The sequence below is a fragment of the Nycticebus coucang genome, chromosome 9 (assembly GCF_027406575.1).
Source record: "Nycticebus coucang isolate mNycCou1 chromosome 9, mNycCou1.pri, whole genome shotgun sequence".
Lineage (NCBI taxonomy): Eukaryota > Metazoa > Chordata > Mammalia > Primates > Lorisidae > Nycticebus > Nycticebus coucang.
Window position 1 is genome coordinate 105,016,062 of NC_069788.1, and position 8,249 is coordinate 105,024,310.

Sequence of the window (8,249 nt, forward strand, 5' to 3'; positions counted from 1 at the left end):
TCTTAAGATGGCTCAGACAATTCCCCAACAAGTAAATGTGCTCAACATCTCTAACACTGCTTCCGATGTCAAGGTCAAGGTGGTCTGTCATGACAGGACAAAGCTAATAAACATCACAAATAAAGAAGCAAGAGAGATACTCTGAGGTATAGATTGAGGAGAAAGGGGAGAATAGAAATTTGGATTAGACTCATTCTGAGTTAGCAGGCCCATCTTTTTTCCCCCCATGGCAACATAAATGTTCCAAAGATGACAATATTATGTAGTAACTAATTTTGATTCTTTGTGTGGTTTTACAAGCATGCCTTGGTGAGGTACCTGAACGACTCAGAAATGAAAGGAATGGCTCAATATTATATCACTAGTTTTGTGAAGAACTAGAACTTGATCTGTTACTAACCTTACTACTGATGTATTCTTTAATCAGAGTGAATGGCATTGCCAAGAACTGCTTCTTAGTTTCCACGCTATACCCGTAACATTCAGTTGCTAATACTGATTGAACTTACACTACTAATTTAGTGTCAATTGAACAGGAAAAAAGGTATACAGCCAGGTCCCTGTTCCTTGCTGTTACTCAGAAAGTCTGTCAAAAACAAAACTTTAAAACAATATCTGCCATTTTTTTTTGTCTTTAACAACCTTATGTTTATTGAGAGAAGGTTATCCATTCATAAATAACTTAGGAGATCAGACAATGAAGTCTGTGAACTTCACCCTAGAAAAAGTGCTACAAGCCTCATTGCTGAGTATCACCGCAGTCCCCTTCAAAGTACAACCCTTGGGAAGTTACGTACCAATGCCAGCAGCTAATCCACCTTTCAAAGCAATTTTGGATCTCTTTTTCTGGAACGGCCATCGGAGATTTCATCATACAAGGCCTTTCAGTGAAATTCACCAACTAATCCTAGAAAAAGTGCTACATATCTCATTGCTCAATATCACTGTGGTCACCAGATGTCCAAGGGGAGTACTTTGAAGGTGACCATAGTGGTATTCAGCAAGGAGGTACATACCACTTTTTCTAGGATTGAGTTCATAGTCTGAACTTATATGTTCTAAGGTCAAAAAAAATACATGTATGTTCCTCTATGTAGATTTATGATAAAATATTATAAGCACAGATTATATGAAAACTTAGCTTTAAACATGTTCTGTGAATTTGACCTTGCAGCACTGTACTTGGTTGGGCCGATGTAGTTTCTTCATTAACCCTTTCTTGACTCTTACCCCCCCAGAATTGGCAAATTCTTTGTTTATACCATATTGCACACTGCAATTCTATTATACCACCTGTAACAGCATGTTGCCTTTCTGAGTTTACACGTCTGTCTCCTCCTGGACTCTAAATTTTTTTGAGATCAGGGATCATTTTTGACACCTAGCACAATGACCAGCTCTTTGTTGGTTTCAGTAAATGTATGTGGATGGTTAGCTGAATAAATGACGTACAATGGCTAATACTTTGAGTGATTTTGAGCTGATTTAAGCAGAAGTCTGTTGGCTTTTTCCTGTTCCTTTTCTCACATCTTCACTGGGACTACTTATGTTAATAGAAGAGAGAAATATTTGGCCCACTGACTTCTAATTTTATTATCCTTTGATTGAATTAACTTCTGCATCCTTAAAGACTCTAAATTTGCCTTCTCAAAATAAAAGCAATACACTTTATAACTTTTTTATTTGAGACAGAGTTCCACTGTGTTGCCTTTGGTAGAGGGTCGTGGTGTCACAGCTCACAGCAACCTCAAACTCTTGGGCATAAGTGATGCTCTTGCCTCAGCCTCCCAAGTAGCTGGGACTATAGGCGCCTGCCTCAATACTTGGCTACTTTCGGTTGCAGTTGTCATTGTTGTTTTAGCTGGCCTGGGCTGGGTTCGAACCTGCCAACTTTGGTGTATGTGGGTGGTGCCATAACCACTGTGCTACAGGAGCTGAGCCCACTTTATGACTTTTGCATCAGCCATGAGCTAAATAGCACACAAATCTAAGATCTCTAGCTCTTCAGAGCAAATACCTCTATCACTTTGAGTCATTTCCTTCTAATATTTAGATAGAATTTACTGTGACTGAGGCAATCTAATGCTATTTATTATTGAAGTGCTCTCACAAATCCTTATCACATCCATTCTTCTAAATCCAGCCTTGCCTTCCATCTTTTTGCTTTGTCTCTTGCCTTCCCATCCACTCACTCCAAGTTTCTGTTCACTTTTTCCAGAAGAGTTATCCTTTCACATAAGAAGACAATCTTTGTAGCTCTTCTGAGGTCCATAGTTTTGAAGTTCCAAGATAATAAGGAAACATTTCTGTGTAGGATGATTAAACAATCTCTTAAAGAGGATGCAAAGTAGTACCTGAAGTATTGAATTTCATTAAGGCTTAAACTTAACAAGTGCATTGTCCATCAAAACATCAGTGGTTTTCTTCCTTTGTTTTTTAAAAGTTTTTCTACTCCTTTCTTAGACGAACAATTGTTTTCGAGCATTGGGGATATTTGGGCAGCTTTTCTTTCTATTCTTCCTAGGTGGGAAGAAATGTCTTCTTATGATTTTCCAGAGGGCTCTCATTTAGGTTCAGTTCAGGGTGGATTTTGGGCAAATAGTCAGGTTGATCCTTGTTATTCTTTATGCAAAGAACCCATCCCTCATATTCCTAATTACAAGTAATCTTTCCTGTGTTACACTACATCCAAAGTTTCCGTCAGGTGGGGTAGACCAGCCTGGTATTTCATACTAAAGGTCATATCTGGCCTGCTGCCCAGGAACTTGCTTTGTTTTGTTTTGTGGTTTTTCTTTTTTTCTTTTCTTTAGAGAAGTAACGTTTTATTAGAAAGAATCTGTTGATTTAGGTATTAAAATATGTGTCAGTCAAGATGGGTTTTTATATTATTTTTAGAACAAAGCTGTGTCTTATAAACCTGAATATATTACCCACAAACATGAGATAAATAAGAGAAAACATTTTTAGCTCCATTTTATAGGTAGAAAATAAAATCAGAGATTTGTTTCCAGTCACATGGGCCTATGTGGCCCTAGAAATAGATTTTATAACTTATAATTGAAGTCAACCAGAACACGACATCTCTAGATAAAATGTATGAATACCAAATTGCTGAGTGAGTTGGTATTATTTAACATTTTAGTATTAAATAATGGAGATATTTGCTCTGAGGAGTTCTAGGTCTTAGATGTATCATTTAGCTCATTACTGATGCTAAAGTCATAAAGTGTATTGCATTTATTTTTGGGAAGGCAGATTTATAGTCTTCAAAACATGATAGGAAATTCCCCTGAGAAAGCAGAGCGTGACTATTCAGGAATTTGTTTATACATCTATTTTGAAAATAATCATTTAGCTAAGTGGTTGCATCTTGATAAAAGACTCCCAGTGTCCATCTAATAAATGAGACTGGATATAAAAATAGACTCAAATTTCATGCCTTATATATTTTGTCCTTGGAAGACATACTAATGCTTTGCTTTGCTATCTACCACTGCTCAGAAAAGCATAAGGACTCACTTAATCTGACAAAAAAAAAATTAGTCTTCAAAATTGAAATGGAAACAAAACAATATGAATACAGTATTCTGCTTGGTTGTGTGTGTTATATAATAACTTATTCTAAACCATAATCTTAATAGCACCACAGGTTTAAAAGGGTTTTGAGAGATTATCTTATTAGCTTTCTTCCCTACCTTGAGAACCAGAGGCTGATAGCATTTTCAGACCCTCCCCTGGTAACATAACTCATTGTACCTTATCCTCTTTGCAGGTATTTTATCCTCATGCCAAACATGAATGTTTCATGCTACAGTTAATTCTATTACCCTCATTAGCCTCACCGTTTCCACTGAGGTGGGAATGGAATATCTACTCCTTTTCCTCTGGGCCTTAGTATCCACTGATTCTTGAGAGAGAAGTGGCACCCTTCGCTCCCAGTGAGAGCAAACCAGCTCGGGAATGGCAGGAGCTGGCATGTGTCTTAATATATTTTGTCATTCTCTATGTTTGTATACTAAGCTTCTGAGTGAGGTGCTGGATAAGTGATTCTTTTTTTCAAAAGCTTCTGTAATGCCGTTTATGAAGAATGACCTATTTTATTTGAAAACTTAATATCATCTGGTGGTTTCCTATGAGCTGTGGAATGAAACAAAGTGAAGGAAAAGTTTTCCAGAGATGATGACTATTTTTGACCATTTTCCTTTGTTTCTTTTGGTCTATTGCACTGGGTCAAGGATTTAGGGAGAATGATGAGATTGAGTCATATTTTTAGAAAAGAGTTCAGTTTCCTTCTTTTGAGGGCTTTTTTTCCCTTTTCCTGAAGAATCTAACATACATTACAGAGAGTCTTCTTTTCTTATATTCCCCTAACAACCCTTCTCCTCCACTGTCCCCAAATTTGGGTGACTCTGGGATCTAGAGGTGAATAAACTATTTTCAAAATGAAATAACACTCAGAGAGCCCCCAGCACCTGGAGCAGTCTGGGCAGCTGGGGGTGGGGTTCAGCTCTCAGAGTAGATCTGGGCCAGGCCAATAGCAAATGGAGCTGTAACCCTAACAGCTGTCTTTCTCACAGAAAGCAACACAATTGCCATTAATTGGCACTTTTGGTGGCAGCTTCCACAGACAGTTCATGGAAACTTTTCCTCGTCCTTTTTCTCCTTTCCTCCATTTTATCTCCCCTTTCCTTTCATTTTGACTTTTCCCTTTCTTCTTTATCCCTTTTTTCCCCCTTTGTCTCATCCGTAGGTGGCCTGGGGAAAATAAAAGAGCAGCACCAGTTCCCGAGGGAAGAATGCATTAACACCTCAGACTGTGCTCTCTGCCCGCACCTGCAGGGGACCAAAGGGAGGGCCCTTGGGACAGAAGCTCACGGCGCAGAGCCTGCCTTCGTCTTCCCTGCCCAGCCTCAGGTTGCTCTGCTTAAAGTGTGCCAGCATTTACTCTGAGATAGTGTATTTTATCCATTGAGCTTCTCCTTTCCTCGCAGGGCTGTGTTTGTAGAATGAATGGAGCCCCAAGGAATCTGGAGTGAGTCAGTAGTTGTGGTATAAACCCTTCTTCAACACTCCCTCTTAGGTACAACCCCGAGAAGCAGAGAAGGCTGTACAGTTTGCGATTCCTTTCCCTGATAACATCTGCCCTACTTTGCTACTTTGGGGGATATGCATGAAAATTATATCCCCAAATCCAAAATCAGCATTATCTTACTTTTCCAGACATTGATGTATTTATAATGGTATGTGTTTGACAAATTTTTAATAAAGTAAAATGAAACCCCATTTTCTATCATGCATCTGACAAATCACTTGAATTAAAAAAGGCAAAAGTCTATGAAACAAGGACAGCCTGGAAGTCCATGGTGTGAACCATGAACTTCACGGAGTGATACGGATGCTCTTGTGTTCTTTTGGATACAAATAAAGGGACAGCAGTAGTAGCTGCCATGCTTAAAGTCTGCTAGCAGCTCATCCAACTTCATTTTCTCAGTCTCCATTTAGGAGTCAAGAAGGGAACTAAAGGAAGATTCGCTGCTCGTATACTTGTCAGTTTTCAACTAGAAGGAGGCAAACGATAGGACATGATGCTTTCTTACTGTGGAAAGAGAAAAAAAAGTTAAACAATTTTACAGTGGTTCTGAACTTGCTAAAAAGCACAAAGCCTTTTGCCTAGGCTGCTTCTCTTTGGAATTTAAAACCCGTTTGCAACATGGTACAGGAAATTTCAACCAACATGCCACACACGGGTTTGCATTTAACTCATTACTGATTGGTCAAAAAAGATTGGCCTAGAAGATATCCAAGCCTTTTAAAAGATCATTCAAAACCTAAGCCAGGAGCTTGAGTTGGGGCAACAATAAACAGATGTGAAACCCCAGATATCCTTTGCAAGTTAGAAGACTACATTACATGTAAACCACTTTTGCCAACGGTTTTGATTCTTAATAACCAGGACTCATAAAATAGTCATTAAGGAAAAACGTGAAATTTGGAGTTAGGGAAAATACCCAACACCACCTCTGACTCTCCGACCTCGGTGATCTTATCCATCTGCATCTATATAATGGGAAAATTCAAAACCTGCCACCTTTTGGTTGTTACTTAATGAGTACAGATTAATCAAAGATCAACATTTTAACATACAATAATATTATGTTTATATCATTAATAGACTGAGCAACTGTGAATCATACATTACAAAAGATAGGTTTGAAGAAATGTAATTTCTAGGACACACACAGTCTATCTGCTAGAGCAGAGGTTCCCACTTTTGTGATTCATTTATTCATTTATTTAGAGAAATGATAGAGTCAGAGAAATGACAGGACCAGATTGATAGGCGCCCATTTGTATTCTTATTATTTTTAAATTCTCTTCAAAGACTTTGACCAAAAAAAAAAAAAAAAAAAAAAAAAAAAAGAGAGAGAGAGAGACAGAAAGAAAGAAACAAAGGAACAACCAACTAAATACCCTTCAATAGAGTCATAATTCTGATTTATAACCATTTGTAGTCTGGACATACTTTGAACTTTGCATCTAAAAAGAAAGCCTTTTCTGACTTTTCTACCTATCCCTCTCCTTAGCTTGTCATTTCCAAATGTACCTCCCTCCTTGATAGCAAATGGCAAGTGAGAGAGAATTGGTTTATAGCTGCCAAAATCTTCACCTCAGAGGAGTGCTCATTTAATTCAAGCAGGGCAAAACGAATGTCTGAGAAGGGGTGAGTTTTTAAGGCTTGGGCAGCGAGTGGAAGCGTCATTTCCTGAGTCCACACCTCCTTCTGTCATTGTTGGCAGAGACTCCGTCTGGCTCTGTAGCTTTCCCATCTACACTAGTTAAAATATCATGTTGTCACCTCCCTCCCTTTGTCTGTGTTTTTCTCCCTAAGGACGTGGAGACATTGGAGAAGATAAATGCAGTAAATTTACGTTATATATATCTGAATGATATTATTTTGCTAACAACGAATGCTAGTTATAGGGACAATATAATTTTTCTACATGATTGATATGAATTTTTCTAAGCTCTGAAGTCTTCTTTAAATATTTAATCCGTGGGATGCAAAGTCAAAACTCATCATGGGCCATACTGATGATAAAAATGAAGAAATTGGGTTGTAGACAGTGCCACGGGCTGTGTCATTACGGAGGGCAATGCACAAGGACAATGCATTTTGTAAGGCCAGGGCACCCCCATTCACACTGTGTGGCATGTGGATGGTGCCCCCTAGTGTGGAGCTGCGCAGAGGTTGTGCTCTGCCCATTCATTCATTCAGAACATCCTCATTGAGATTGCTGTGTGTCAAGCATGGCTCTAAGTGCTGGGGATATGGCAGTAAACAAAGTGGATAGGAATCCCTCATTTCACAGAAACTAACACCACTCTCCTTTGATTACTTTTTTTTTTTTGAAGGCCATAAAGCCCCTGCCAACCAAACACAAGTGTTCATATGCAGAATTTAGCCCATGGGCCCACCAATTAATGACCCCTTCCTATAGGCATTCAGATTAGTTCTGTGATCATGCAGGTTTTAGCCATGTAGATAAAATACAGTAATGTAATGACCACAGGTTTGCACCCACCGCTTAGCTTACGCTGAATGAGAGCTCTGGGTACCTAGAAAACTCAGCTAATTAATTTTTAATTAAAATTTTACACCCCACCCCAGTGTCTGCTCTTGTTACTCCTTCTTCCGAGAAAATACAATTCCTAGAGGTAACATGTTAGGAAAGAGACAAGGAAAGCTAGAGTGAGGTAGGGGTCATGGCATTCTGCCAAAACATTGTCTAGAAACCTGTCCTAAAAAAACTGAGCCATGGAACAGTGCTCACTGTGGCAAACTAAGCCATTTCAAAATCTACTTCTGATCACCTATAAATTTAGATTTTTTTTTTTTCCAAACAAAAGGTAAGATTACCTGAAGTGCCATGTCCCTTAGGAGGATTTTTTCTTTTTCTTTCTTTCTTTTTTTTTTTTTGAACTGAAAACTTGAGTAAAAAGTCAACTTAACTTTCTGCAGGAAGCTTCAGAGAAATATTATTATGGCACTCACAAGGAGTGAGTTAAAAAGTTTTCCATCTCACAACACATGTTGCATTTTCTTAAAAACATGACTCGAAAATATTTAAAAGACCTAGGTCACAAATCTGATGAAGAAAGAGAGGCGTGGAACAAAGATCACATATAAACATTCACATCTCCCAAGAAGTAGAGCAACACCCACCTGTAATTACCTTTCCTCTTTCCTA